This window comes from Amborella trichopoda, chromosome 9, assembly GCF_054954075.1.
Source record: "Amborella trichopoda isolate Santa Cruz 75 chromosome 9, AtrichopodaSantaCruz75HAP2 v2.0, whole genome shotgun sequence".
NCBI classification, from domain to species: domain Eukaryota; kingdom Viridiplantae; phylum Streptophyta; class Magnoliopsida; order Amborellales; family Amborellaceae; genus Amborella; species Amborella trichopoda.
Genome location: NC_142344.1, coordinates 32,372,010 through 32,387,843, shown reverse-complemented (window position 1 = coordinate 32,387,843; position 15,834 = coordinate 32,372,010). Strand labels below are relative to the sequence as shown.

Here is a 15,834-nt window from a genome sequence, read left to right as displayed (position 1 = left end):
GATTTCATATCTAATGGTCAATGGTAATTAGGTACCTCCTTTTGCCAAAAATAAGCGGTCTTATTTAATACTGTTCTATAAAATATTGGTCTTGTTCAATGGTAGGGTCGATTTACCATTCAATGCTCCCATGGTTTTTGCTGATTTGTTCTTGTCTTCAAATTTTTTAGCATTTTCCCTAATTTGCAATATGTGTGGTTGTTGAGTCATGTTCCAGTACTTGCGTTAATGCCATTTTTTTTGAATATCCCAGTCGGTACTTTTAAAATGGAAATAGCCCGTTGCCTCCATGATTTCCATTATCTGAATTCTGAAATATGTTAACAAAATTGAACTGGAACCAAAAAATAACTTGTCCAGTTCAAATAAACATCAAAGTGGTTGGAATCATGAAAATCTTTCAAAACCTTAGAACATATTAAAGAAATTTACAAAATTACGTGTGTTTTCCAAATGGCAGTCCCAAAGTTCCACGTTGACGAAATTATTTGCATCCCATTTCCACTTGAGGGGTTCAAGGGTTTGCTAACCAAGCCCCTTTGAGCACACAACACGAACTTTATACTTGCATATAAAGCAGAGAACACGGTTAGTTAAAAGGGTGCGGTTTGTATAGAGCTGGGGCTCTAAGCACATTTTGAAATAGTGTCAAGAAATGTGGTTTCAATGCTAGATATCTTTGTGATAGTTTTAAAAATATATTTTCTCATCTCCATATATCTTGATGTCGAGATGATCAATTTGAGGATATTGGGTCACTTTTAGTGAATTCTTGGAGGTGGGCTCTAATTTGATTGTTTAGAGCCTTGACTCTATATAAACTTTTTTTTTGTTAAGAATCTATTTTGAAACGGAAATATATCATGATGCATGATGCCGTTCCGGGAAAATGTTTGTCCTTTGTTGAATCAGAACTTGATCCCTGATACTTGTAGCGGATTGTTTTGTACGCTGCAAGTAATATAAATCATGACACATGATGGTTGATGTAAACCATTCGTACTGAAAATACGTCAAAATCTGCTTGGCGGATGGTGTTTGGAAACCGAATTCCCTCAAAAAGATGGTTTCCAAGGCGGATCAGGGACAAAGCATCAAATTAATTCCAAATCAAAGCTACTCTTGAAAAAGATCTGACCCCTTTATTCACCATCTATTCAAATGGATGACTTAGATGTTACTGAGGAGTGGCAATATGGTTAGAGTGTCTATGAGTTGTTATGGCTGCTGTTGTTGATGGGAATGTTTCTGAATGGGAGAAAAGTCATTTGGAGGTTTTTTGGGTCCAAAACCCTTAGTAGGTCCTCTACTCAAATCAAATAGATGGGCTTAAATGTAATTATGGAGTAGCGATATGGTTGGAGCGTTTACTACAGTTGGGGCGTTATGGAGCTATTGTTGCTGTTTTTGGATGCTTCTTTAATGGAGGAAAGTGATTTGGAGCCTTTTTGGGTTTCTTCAACAACCTAGAGTACTAGTTTTGAGGTGGGCGGCACACCATCTTTTGGTCACCTAGTACGAATAGAAAATTTCGTGATAAATGTTGCTTGGTGATGTTTGTTTTTAATTGCAATTTAATAAAAATCAATAGTCTTTGAAGGATAGAATTTAAAATGAATACATTGAAGGTAATTTACATATGGCTTCAATAGGTGACAAGACGAGGAAAAATAGACTTAAGTGGGCTAGCCATGTGCAACGTAGCTCTATATAAGGGCACGATTTGATTCAAATGGAAGGATATATAAGGGTAAGGTGAAGGCCTAAAAGAACATAGATACAAGTAGTAAAAAAAGATATGATTACTTTTGGTCTTATTGAGGGTATGGCCTTTGATATAGAAGAATGAAATAACATAATTTATATAGACGACCCTAAATAATTGGAATAAGGTTTGGATGATGATGATGATGAGAAATTAATAGCCTTTGTTAGTTACAGACAACTTTCTATTTGAGTTAATGATCAATTGGCAGATAGGCGCGGGGTGGCCACCAAACTACCTTGCGCGTCCGGTCCCTAACATACCTCTTGTGAGTCCCATAAGAGATACCTCTTGCAACAACACAAAAGCCGGTGAAAATTCAGAATATGATAAACATGATAAAAAAGAAGAAGTTTCAAAACCAACAAATATACGTGATAGCCCATTAACGGTGCAAAACATTTAAGATGAATTAGATAACCCAGATGAAAAACAAGATGACCAAGAGTTTGAAGAAATCCCCCAACCTGAAGAACTCACTTCCCATGTTGATCAGTTCAGGAGGCGATTCGATGGTATCCCAACGGTTATTGTTGAAGAGACGATCGACGTCAACTTGAGAACCGAGAAGGATCCAAGGTTAATCAAGATTGGAACCTCCCTATCACTCGAGGAATGGGAGAACTTGATTTCCTTCTTTGTGGAATATCGTGATGTCTTTACCTGATTATACGATGATTTGCCAGGATTAGATCTTAACTTGATGCAAAATCACCTAGTATTCCAGGAAGGGGCGAAGCCAGTAAGCAAAAGCTCTGATGTCAGAAGACTCACCTTGAGCTTAAAATAAAAGAAGAAATCGATAAACTACTCAATGAAAAATTCATCACCCCCGTCAATTACTCTGATTAGTTGGCCAACGTAGTGGTCATACCTAAAAAAGGCACGAGGATCCGAATGTGTGTCGACCACAGAGACTAAACAAGGCATGCTCTAGAAACAAATTCCCTCTACCAAATAAAGATGCCTTAATTGATAATATTGCGGGCCCATGAGATGCTGCCATTCATGGATGACTTCTCGGGATACAACCAGATCCTCATGGCGGAAGAAGATCAAACCAAGACATCTTTCATAACACAATGTGGAACCTGCTGTTACCGTTTCATGCCCTTCGGCTTAAAAAACGCAGGGGCAACCTATCAGTGGGCAATGACTAATATCTTCCACGACGTAATGCACACTATCATGGAAGATTACTTTGATGTCATTTTGGTCAAGTCAAAAGCCAGGTCCAACCATCTCACTAACCTCAGAATAATTTTTTGAAAGACTCTGAAAACGTCAACTCAAACTCAAATCTACAGAAATCTGCATTCGGAGTTGAATCTGACAAATTACTAGGCTTTATAGTAAGCCAAAGAGGCATTGAGGTAAACCCGTTAAAAATATGAGCTATCGCTGAGATGCCCCCTCCTCGGAATATCAGAGAAATTTGTGGGCTTCAAAGTCACATACAGGCCGTAAGGCGTTTTATCTCACAACTGGTACACATGTGTGTACACTTCAATAGGCTCCTTAAAAAAGATGCCCCGTTGTATGGGACAACGAATGTCAAAAAATGCATTTGATCAAATCAATGAATACCTTACCAAACCTCCCATCCTTAGTCCTCCTAGCCCCGACAAACCCTTCTTTCTGTACATTGCTGTAAAAGACAAAACTATAGGGGCAATGTTGGGACAATATGATGACCAAGGCAAAGAACAAACCATGTATTACATTAGTAAAACTATGGCGATTATGAATTGAGGTATAATCTGACACTTGTAGACATTACGCCTTGTCTCCTACAGTCAGGCTCATCTAAAAAAGAAACCCACTTAAGTATATATTGGAAAGACTTGTCCTTAGCATATGATTAGCAAAGTGGGGAATGCTATTAAGCGAGTTCGAAATCGAATATGTTATTCAAAAGTCAGTCAAAGGATAAGCCATAACTGACCACTTAGCTGAACACGCTATGCCAGATAATACTCCCATTGATACAGATCTCCTTGATGATAATTTCTTCACAATTGAGGACCAACGTGGGAGTTATACTCTGACGGTGTATAGAATGAATATGGGGCAAGTATAGGTGTCATACTAAGCTCACTCGAAAAGATTATGATGCTAACAACCGTCAGATTGAATTTCCCATGCACTAACAACATTGTTGAATATGAGGCCATGATAGCTGGGCTCGAAAACTCTCTGAAACTATGAATGCCGTAGATACGAGTCATTAGCGACTCCCTCTTTGTCATAAACGAAGTTCAAGGGAATTGGAAGGTCAAACATGAAAAGCTTAAACCATATCAAGAGAAGGTGGATAACATGATCAAATATTTTAAACAAATATCCTTCCAACATGTAACTAGGGAAAATAATCGGTTTGCCGATACCCTAGCAACCCTTGCTTCAATGGTCGACATTTCCTTAGAAGTCACCATGCAACCTTTTTACATCAAGTACAAAAGCGATCCATCCCCACCAAAAATCGAAAAAGGAAATATAACAAAATAGTGAGAGCAATGGGGAAGTGGCCGTTGTGGCTTCAGATGCCTGTCAAAGCAAAGCAGTCGTTCCATGATGTGTTATTCCTGCTAAAAAAAAGGATCATACCCCGATGGAGCCACTAAAAAGGATAAAAAAGCCCTTTGAAGGTTTTCCATGGGCTTTTTGAAAAGAGATTACTATCTTTTTAGAAAATCCTTTGATGGCATCATCCTAGGTGTATCGACCAGCCAGAATTGACCAAGTTTTAACAGAACTGCACAATAAGGGAGGACACACTGGAGCAATTGCTCTAGCTCAGAAAATTAGACGTCAAGGTTACTATTGGACCACCATGGCTAAAGACTGTTGGAAATTTGTTAAGAAGTATCCTAAACGTCAGTTCTATGGGGACCTCATCCATGCCCCATTTGTACCACTTAACTCAAGACCGCCTGTGTGGTCTTTTGCCATATGGGGTCTTGATATCATCCTCATGATTTTGCTAAAATATTCAAATGGACACTGTTATATATTAATAGTTGCGGAATGCTTCACAAAATGGGTGGAGGCTATGTCATTTGCCAAATTTGAAGTTCAACGTGTCTCCCATTTCATAAAGAATAATATTGTGTTCAGATTCGACATTCCAGAGTTAATCATCACTGACAATAGGACCAATTGTAAAAATGAAAAGCTGGCCTCAAGGAAACATATAAGCTGAGGCCACAAACAGAGGGCTCCTGAAAATCATAGGCAAAATAAGTGAAGGAGGTAAAGATTGACATGAGACGCTAAATGATGAGCTATAGTCCTATCAAACAACTAAAAAGACTCCTATTGGCATGACCTTGTACTCATTAGTCTATGGTATGGATGCCCTACTACCCATCGAAATCGAGATACTTGAGTGCTTGTTCATAAAGAAGTAGACCTAAAACAAAAAGCTGAAGCGTGAGTTACTGCCCTCGATACTCTAGATGAACGATGGTTATGGGCAGAACAAAATATTGTAGTTTACCACCGTAGAATTAAGAAAGCATATCAAAGGAAGGTTGTTTCCCAACAATTCAGAGAATAGGACATGATATTTCGAGAAAATTTTCTATAATATGGAAAATCCATACCCATTGGGCAAATTCAAGCCTATTTGGGAGGGACCATTCGTGGTAACCCAAGTGCATGCATGCAATTTTTATAAGAAAAAAAATAAGGAGGGGTGTGAACCAATGAGCCCATTAATATCTCAAAAAGTACTACCTGTAATAGGATTTAAAAAAAAGAAGAAAAAGGAAGTGGTGAAAACCCGAAAAGGGTATCACAGGTAAAGAAAAAAGAAGAAGGAGAATAATGGACGTGGTGAAAACCCAAAAAAAGCGTCACTGGTAAAAAAAAAAAAAAATTGAAATGAAAGGAAAACCTCCAAAAGGTTATGTACAAAATAGATGTTTGCTAACCACAACAATACTGCATAAGCAAACTTTGAGGATGAAGGCTCATCCTAATGAAAGTCCCTACACGTTCCTAAAAAAAGCAACCATGGGAAGATATGGGAAAATAACATAATTTGGTGATCCAGAGCATTTTGGACATATGCTAAGGAGAATGTCGAACCCTCTTTAAGAAGAAAGTCCGGCAGAAACCTAGATAACTCCTCGACTTTGAAAAACAAAGAATAAAGAGTTCCAAAGACTATAAGGGAAACTTCAAATTTTTCAGGCCCTTGTGACCTCACAAAGGAATTCATTTCATCATCTTCACTAAGTAATAAAAGGAAATGAAGAAAATGATCACCAAAGGAGCCACAAGTGGCAACAACTGTCCAGCCCGTCCCTCTTTTGAAAATAGTTTTCGAAGTAGCATTTTATTTTCTCATAAAAAAGTCATCATTTTACAAAATCCTTTTTTGAAAAGAAATAGGATTCCGTCCATCACTACAAGAGGTTAAACCGTTGGTCAATCTTGCCTCGCTTCGAAACCAACTTCCCATGCTTATTAGGAGGTATAACTTTCAACTGGCACATATCGGGGATCGGTGAGCCTTGCCAATGATGACATTGGCTAGTTTTGAAGCTTTATCTGTCTAGACAAGATACCCTAAGGCAAAACTGAGGCAAGCCCGTCTCCTATATGTACGTGCGACAAGACAAAAATCCTATAACTAGGCGCCATGAAAAGAATAGACGCCTAAAATTTCATGTGATTTGAACTTGTAACAAAAAATTAAAATTAAAATACAAAATGAGGTTGTGACTGTCAGATCAGCCTAGATTGAATCTGAGCCGTTGGGCCATATGTAGTTGTAGGTTAGTGGGCCTACGTCAAATTTTATATATATATATATATATATATATATATATATATATATATATATATATATATATATATATATATATATATATATATATATAGGGAAAAGATGGGATTAGCCCACTAGCTCATATGAATATATGAGCCTAACGGCCCAGATTGAATCTAGGCCGATCTGACAATCATAGATGTCCGGTAGTTTTTGAATTTTAGTTTTTTTTCTACAAATTCAAATCAGTTAAAATTTTAGGCTTGTGTTCATAAAATATAAGTGAATCTTTGAAAAATATCAAAAAAGTATTTTACATAAAATAAATTGATCAAAATACCCCTGAAAAGGTTTGGAGGGTATTTTTGTTATTTTGGTTTACGAATAATTTTTTTTATATTTTTATTAGGTGCGTCTTGATGAGAAGAACACATTCCTAAATTTTTAAGTGGTTTGGATTTGTAGAAAAACAAACTAAAATTCAAGTACTACCAGGCATCTGTGATCATTATATCGGCTCAGATTTAATCTGGGCCATTGGGCTCATATGTTCGTATGAGCAAGTGGGCTAATCCCATCTTTTTCCATATATATATATATATATATATATATATATGCTACAAAATGTCTATAGGCGAAAATGAACAGTGATTTCACCTACCATCATTACCATCCAAAGTTCATTGTACGGTCATGATTGTCTGGTATTGTTTTATTTTTCATATTTTTTCTACAAATCAGAATGAGCTGATTTGAAACGTGTGTTCATAAAAAATAAGCGAATCTATGAAAAATATAAAAACAACATTTTATATGAAAAACTTGACCAAAATACCCTTGAAAAGTTTTGGGGTATTTTGGTCAATATTGTTTTCATGAATTATTGTTTTTATATTTTTATTAGATGCGTCTCACTAAGATGTAGACACGCTCAAAATTTCAATTCATTCTAATGTGTAAAAACAAAATGAAAAATAAAATACTACCAGACAATCGTGACTGTGCGATGAAGTTTGGACGGTGATGAGGATAGACGAAATCACTGTTCATTTTCGCTTATAAGCGTTTTGTAGTATCTTCATATATATATATATATATATATATATATATATATATATATATATATATATATATATATATATATATATATATATATATATATATATATATATATATATATATATATAACTCTTCCCAACGCCTATAGGCGACAATGAACAGTTATTTCACCTACCCTCATCACCGTCCAAATTCATTGTACGGGCACGATTGTCCGGTAGTGTTTCATTTTTCATTTTTATTTTCTACAAATCTGAATGACAATAAATTTGGTGCTTGTGTTCATAAAAAATAGGTGAATTTACGAAAAAATATCAAAAAAATATTTTATATTAAAAAATTGACCAAAATACCCCTAAAAAGTTTTGAGGGTATTTTGATCAATAATTTTTATCGAATTATTATTTTTATATTTTTATTAAGTGCACCTCACTAAGATGTATACATGCTCCAAATTTCAGATCATTCCGATTTGTAAGAAAAAAATGAAAAATAAAACACTATGGGATAATTGTGATCGTGCGATAAACTTTAAACGGTATATATATATATATATATAATTTTTGTTAAATTTTATATTTGTGATATGGTTGCTATGGCGAAAATCATGAATACGACTCTTATGCTTCCTATTACCACAATTCTTTCTGGACTGAGGCAAGATATTTTGAAAACCAATAAGTTATGAGCGTAGGAGAGATATTTATATATTTGGTGAAAACTGCCACCAGAGTTTTCAGCTATATAGCACACTTCCAAGGTAGCTCAATCCAATGTAAATTTTTTTTCTAGTACGTGGTCCAAGGTAGCTTAAATCTAATCAGCTTCATTGTTTACAAAATCATAAAATTATTAAAAATTTAAGAGAAAAGTAAGAGAAATATCAATTCTGGTTAATTATAAGGAATCTACTTTGATTAATTTTAAGGATGCAATCAATAGAATTGTCAAAATAAAGAATCTCAACTTAGTGGATAATCAAGAAACATGTCAGCTTTAGTCACTTAAGACTTTTAATGAAGTACTAGAGAGAAAGTAATACACTATTTTGAATCATTACCAAAGGGAAACCCCAGTTTTGTAAAATTATCGCCCGTCACATGTAAGACACCAAAAATCATTCTATAGAAGGAGTGTAGGAGTTTTGGACATAATTAACTAAATATTATAATTTTTGTTTTCAAGTGAGTTACTACTGAGAAGAGATGATTCCATTGCTTTTAACACAAGTTGATCAACTTCACCTACACAATCTCGACTTGCCAACAATGGCCTTTCAGATTCAATTCAAAAGCTTTGTTGCAAAGTAAATTAAGAGCTTTCAGATATAGTAGTAAGGAAATGGAAAAGTTTGGAAAGAAGTTCTCAATAGATTGACAGGTGATGGCAAGCTTTTTATTGATTTGCGCTTGAAGTATGGATCATATTGAAATTTAATGCCGGTTTACGAATCTTGCTTCCTTTTGTTATGAAAAATCTGAAGCCTTATAATTATGAATGACCAACGATGATAAATGTCCCGTTGAGAAGCTTGCTTGCTTACAATATGAAAAATTTAGAGAATAAAAAAAAGTAAAGAATCTCACTCTTTTTATATGAAAAATCTGGATTTTGTGAAGCCACATTAAAGTGAATGATAGATGATAATAAATGTTCCTAATCGATGATGATAACATTGCTTAAAACATTTATCATTTATCATATTATTCTCATTTAAAACAAGTGTAAACGAGACAATGATCAATGATGGTAAAAAATTTCACTATAGAATGGTCCCCAAATTGTGGATAATAATCAATAATTAACAAGTTAAGTAATCTCTTTCTCTCACACACACTCTCTCTCAGTTATGAGGATTTGATCCATGAATCTCTTACCAATTATACATGTTGTTATCTTCCCCACCTATTTCAGCTACTTATCAAATTCTTCCATCTATTATCTTCCTCTTATTTCAGCTGCTTGAGTGGGCTGGGATGCATATTGAGAAAGAGAGGAGGGGGGGGGCGGGGAATGTGTTTTTATTAGACCATCTTAACATAACCGTGTTGGTCCTTTAAAATACAAAGAAACATCATGGCTCTATGATGCTCGCATAGAGTATGATGGTGCATTGTGTTTCAAAGGACCATCAGGGTTTTGATAAGACTGTGACAGTCCATGAATAAGCCCTTTGACCATCATGGTCCTATTAGGACTGCGATGGTCCTTTTATGACCCAGACGACCAAGAGAGTGAGGAATAGGAGCTTCGTAATAAAGCATCATGACCTCACTAAGGGTATTACTCTTGATAGAGCAGAATGACATACCGGGATTCATGCGACCAACCCCAAATAGTTAAAAAAATACTTTGATGATATGATGTTTGATGATGATGATGACCAAATAGGGCAAAAAAATATATATGGATGTAGATTTTAAAAAATTTGAGTATTCTTTTGCATTTACAAGAAAAATAAAGATATTCTTTATAACCCTTTTCTTTTTATTAAGTTTTTATATTATGCAGGTCTTCATGCAGTTAAATTTTCTCAGTATCTTCACCCAATTAAAATTAAAATTGTTTCATATCTTTAGAAAAAAGAAAAAAAGTGGATAAAAGTTAGAAATGTTTTTTCAGTTGCTTAAGCATATGTGAGTAACTTTTACATTATCTCCCTCGCTATACCTCTAAACCGATTTCTCCTCCTCTCTAATTGTGTATGTGATGCAAATATTGTAACATTTATGATGCAAATTATTTACAACACAAAATCAGAGAGATCTCCAAATGAATATCCTTATATTTGTCACTACAAACTTGTTATTTAGAATAACAGAGAAGTGGGGGTTGATCTATTCAAATATGAATAGATCCTCACTTAGATCATTGGCAGAGCAGGCATTAATCCTTACACAAATGACTTAAAGAAATATTATCAAATGAATCTAACTAAGAGCTTAAAATGATTGAAAATGCAAGAAAGAGGATTTGCCTAACCGGTCCAGTTGGCCCGAGACACCCAAAGCTTTGGAGTTTCGCCCGTATCAGGACTGCAGTTGAGTTTACGTTGTTCGTGGCTTGACTTTGGCTTGGCTTGGCTTTGGTTGAAATAGGGTTGTGGGTTGCTGAGCTACAGGTTGAAGATTGAGTTTAGGTTTTCTCAAAATGGTTGAAAGATGGATCTAGAAGGTTAAGGGTTTATTTGCACTCAAACACTCCAATCAGGACTTGATTGACCAACCTTTAAATGGATAACCTTTAAATGGTCAGACTCAAGTCCTTTTATACACCTTTGAGGGGTTGGGAATTGGATTGTGAAGCTTGTCGAATCAGTTAGAGTTAAAATTTCAAAAATCTGATGGTCAATGCTTTGGCAACACAAAGTGAGTTGCTCTAGTCAAACGTGACCAATCAACATAGATCATGTCGCTGGAGAAAAAATTGACCAAATTCAATGAACTGGCCCAAAATAACCTGGGCGAACACTAGGCGACACACTTTGTGTCGCACGAGGTGACAAACTCTGTCTTGCACTAGGCGACACTTTGTGTGGCCTGGGCTTTGTGTCGTGTGGATCAAAGTGTCTTAGATCCGCAGATTTTCTCAATAAATTTCACGCACTTTTTGGATAATTATCATCTTATTTTCAAAATTAAACTCGATTTTTATCCTATTTTGGGATCACTTTCGAAATTGGATAAGGCTTTAAAGGGATTAGCGATCATGGAATAAAGATTATAGACTATGGTGTTGTGTGGTCAAAAGGTGCTTTGGAATAATATGGTCCTAAGGGTTATCTATGTATCCCTAGAATCAGGAAAATAATAAAATTTGTCAAATTCAAAATGGGATGTCTATTGTTACCCCTCTTTGGCACTCCCTATCCTTCGAGGGACATGTGAGATGCAAATAAATAGACACTGTCGACATTTAAGACTTTATCATGATATCACATTGTCAGAGGACACACCAATTATTTTTTCTAGGGCTATAACAAGAGACATCACTTTCATCCCACTCATCTATCTAGTGCAAGTTCGCCCCTAAGCTTTTCGACCTGAGTTTTTCTCGAGATGTTTATCTCAAGCTAGCCTGGACTTCAAACTGGATTTTGTATTCATGCCACTTAATTTCAGGAGTTCTGATTTGTATTTCAAATTTATGAACTTGGCATTTTTCTTGATTTTCCTTCAAGACTTTCTAGGTTTTGAAAAAGGCTTTACCTACTAGGAAAGCTTACCCTAAAGGTTTTCTCGATCAATTTTAGAGAGAATAAATGAAGCAGCAACGCGATAACATCATGTACGAGTGCCCAATTTTCTTATTTTAGAAAATATTTTAAAGAAATTTTGAAAACAGAAAGAATTTTTTAAACAAAACTAGAAGTTTAGGGGGGTGTACCGTTTTAACAAAGGAATTAAGATTTTTAAAACACAATACATATAAAAAGAATTGAAAAGGTGAAGATATTTTTGAAAAACAAATTGTAGTCAATAGTTCTAATTCATGCAACCATGGAGCCTTCTAAGCAGTTTAACATCATGCATCGATAGACGTAATTAACTCAACAAATTTAACGTCATGTGTGGCGGACGTTTCCTGAAATGCACCCGCCAATTTAATGTTGAATGGGGATAGACATTTTCTGAAAATACACCAGACTTTTTACGTCATATAGGGCTAGAGGTTTCTAAAATGCGTCCGAATTTTAACGTCATACAAGGCTAGACGTTTTGGATGGAAATGATTGTTCATGTGAAAGTGGTTAGCGGTTTAGACTCGTGCCACCAAAGAGCATTTTCTGAAAATCTTTTTTGAAGTTCATTCAAGTCACAAATCAACCTTTTTTGAAAGAAGATAGTTGTTCCTCTGAAGCCTTTGAATGGTGGAATGAGGTTTTTGAGCCAAATGAAACATATGAAGATGGTTTTCTTTTTATTTCTTTTTTTTGTGTGACACTTTTTTTTTTTTCTGCGACACACTTGATGCCATTTTTTTTAAAAAAAATGCAAATAATTTTTTTGTGCGACGCAGTTTTTGTAGAATTTTTTAATTTTTTTTTGGTAATTTTTTGTACGACACACTTTGGGTTGTATTTTTTTTTATTTTTTTTGTGCCAGCACAACGATTGGTATTTTTGGGAGACACACTTTGTGTCGCTCTATTTGGGTTAGGCGACAAAAGCGCCTCACTCACTCTTTTTTTTTGGGGCAACACAATGTATCAGGAAAGTTGAGATATATCTTGTGCTGCTCAAGGTTATTTATTTTGGGTTGGTACTGCATGATAGTGTTTCTTGTATCTAGGGGCAGCAAAAATGACCAAAATGCCCCATGTGCGTTCGCACTGTCTCCCTAATATATATTTATATATATATATATATATATATATATATATATATATATATAGTGGTTTCTATAAGGTTGCAACCTTAAACAATCCATTTAAGGCGCACCTTCAAATTTTATCATAACATGTAATTTTGTTGTAAAAAATTCTTAGGATTATCTGAAAATCTATTTTCATATCTAATTAAAAAATTTAAAACTCCAAAAATGGTTAAAATCAAGTAGATCTATGAACATATAAAAATCTTAAAAATGAACGGTCTAGATAATGCGTTGCAAGATGCACTATTTATGGAACTCAAAAACCTTTTTTTTTTCATATTCATACATCTTAAGGTCGAGATGATCAATTAGAGGGTTTTTCAATATTAAAACAACCTCTCCAATAGGTGCATCTGTAATTCTACATTTTAAGGGTGCAAGGTTGCAATGTTATATATATATATAACTAGAAAAACATTTATATAAGGTTGCAACCTTTTATATAAACTATTTGAAGGTAAGCTCTACATAAACTGCAGCCTCTCTCTCTCTCTCTCTCTATATATATATATATATATATATATATATATATATATATATAGCACTTTTATACTTTATTCTAACTGTAAGGATGGTTTAATAAAACATTCTAACATATCCAAAATAAATTAAGACATATAATATCACAATAACAGAAAACGGAGCAATATCAATTAAAATCTAGGTAGTATAAGTCGTCTGATATTGCTTAATGCTGAAGATTAGTTTTAACTACTTTATAGATAAACAAACTGTTTATTATATATAAACTGTCAAGCCTTACAAACAAACTTTCAAAAAAACTATCAAGCCTTACAAACAAACTTTCAAACAAACTGTCAAGCCTTACAAACAAACTTTCAGACCAACTGTCAAGCCTTACAAACAAATAAACAAACTGTCTTGCAAACAAACCAAAAAAAGTAAATCACACTTACAGATGACAAATACAGAAGCTTGTAAAGATCTTCCACTCTGATGGACAATAACTTGGAAGTCTTGTTAGATTATAATCGCACATCAAAGAGAGAGAGAGAGCGAGAGAGAGAGAGAGAGAGGGTAAGGAGGCTCTAATGCCAAGAGTAAGAAATCTTCGACCTCCCCTAAAATGCTTGCTTCCTTCTCCTTTTATAACTGGCGGATCTCAAATGCTTATGAACTAAGGTTTGTTGTCCTTTACAGGTGGCAATAGATGGCTGGAGGTCCGCTTGGTGGAATACATGTGGCAATATAATATAGATGGATTGTAGTGGTGGCCAACTGGAGTTGCTTTTCTGACTGGTGCTTTTAGGTTGTCGGAATCTTTGCTGTAGATGGATCTTGTCTTCTTGTACACCTGGGCTGGTTACTGTTACTTTCTTTAGATAGTGGGAATCTTTCTTTACACCTAGTTGGTTACTGTGGCTATCTTTTAGATAGTGGGGAATCTTTCTGTCGGTAGTAGGTAATTCGGGCTATATGTTGGGCTCGGACCATATTTCGGGTCTAATATAGTGTTTGTTTTTGTGAACAGTAATGGAGGGTCCTTTGTTCATCTTCTTCTGCTTTTGGATTTTGAGAACTAGCTGCCTCTGCTTCTTCTTCAAATATTTGGAGCAGTTGTTTCTCTAATTCTTCTTTTGCAACCTTTGGGTTGCGCTTTCTCATTTGTTTAATATAGTCTGACAGGCTATTTGGGTTATTGTAAGAAAAGGATCCAAGGGTTGTAGGTATTTTTTTTATTTTTATATAATCTGGTTTCAAATTTTCATACACAAAAATGTCCCACCATTTCACAGCTATTTTCTTCCCGATTTTTGGTATATATCCATATTCACATTCATTCGGATTTCTTTCTGATATGGCATATGGCCACTTCATTATTCAAGGGATTTGATAAAGGGCCATAAAGTACAGATGGTAGTCAATATTTGGGTCTTTACCATTATGTTCTATAAACTTGGCCTGAGATATCTGGAGATCTTCTGGTAGGATTTGGGATCCAGATCCCCAGACTGAGAACCAAGCCAGTTGGGGAATGGCTCAGTTACAGGTAGTTTGAACTGGATAAACCAAGTGTGAGAATGATAACTATTTGGACATATAAGGCTTTATGCCAGGCTTCAACATATTCTGCAAATCGATAATACTTATTTGGGAAATTTGGGTTTTGCAACTTTTTTGCTCTTGCTAGGTCTGATCCCCAATCAGTATATGATAATATTTTTTTAATCTATATTTTTGAATATGCTATATTATTGGCATCTTTTGCGTAGTAATGCATAATAGAGACTGAGCCTGTTTCTAAAAGTATTGCCTCATACCACTCCCTGGTTTTGATACCATGAGAAGGGTTAAGGTTATTATGTAAATATAGTTTAGCAACTTGCACAGGATTTTCCATGGCATGATGATCTTCAGTTACTTAATCAGTCAAAAAGTTTGTTTCTTCATATTGGGCTTTTCCAGCTGGAGGTAATTTTCTTGGGAAAGGTGAGTGTATAAAAGTTGGTATTTGGGAGAATGATTGCTGGCTTGAATGTTCGGGATAATCAGTCATTGGGCTATTTGGACTAGATGGTGGAAGGGTTATTATTGGTAAAGCTGGAATTGGTGAAGCTGGAGTGTCAATTGGAATAATATCCGTAGGACTTTTTCCTTTATTCTGAATATTTCTATTATTCATAATGATATTGAACAACTGTAATTGTAAAGGTAGCTCTTCTTCTTCAAAGACCTCTCGGCCCTCCCTGCAAAAATTCTCGGCATAAAAAGTCAGGAAGGAATTTGTAGTTCCTTTCAAATGTTTAATCTGGAAATCAAAAGAGGACAAGGTAGCTCGCCAACGGGCAAATTTTTATTTGGAAACTAAGTTTTGCACATCTTTGAGTAATATATCA

At 35.1% G+C, this 15,834-nt stretch overlaps 1 long non-coding RNA gene across 1 annotated transcript; it reads right to left on the bottom strand.

Moving 5' to 3' along the window:
- Positions 1-10,364: 10,364 nt before the first annotated feature.
- On the bottom strand, positions 10,365-14,064 carry LOC148780489 (uncharacterized). Its single transcript, XR_016041521.1, has 2 exons — positions 13,894-14,064; positions 10,365-10,716 (listed from the first exon to the last, which is right to left on the bottom strand). It is a non-coding gene; the product is annotated as an uncharacterized LOC148780489 (long non-coding RNA).
- Positions 14,065-15,834: the final 1,770 nt, after the last annotated feature.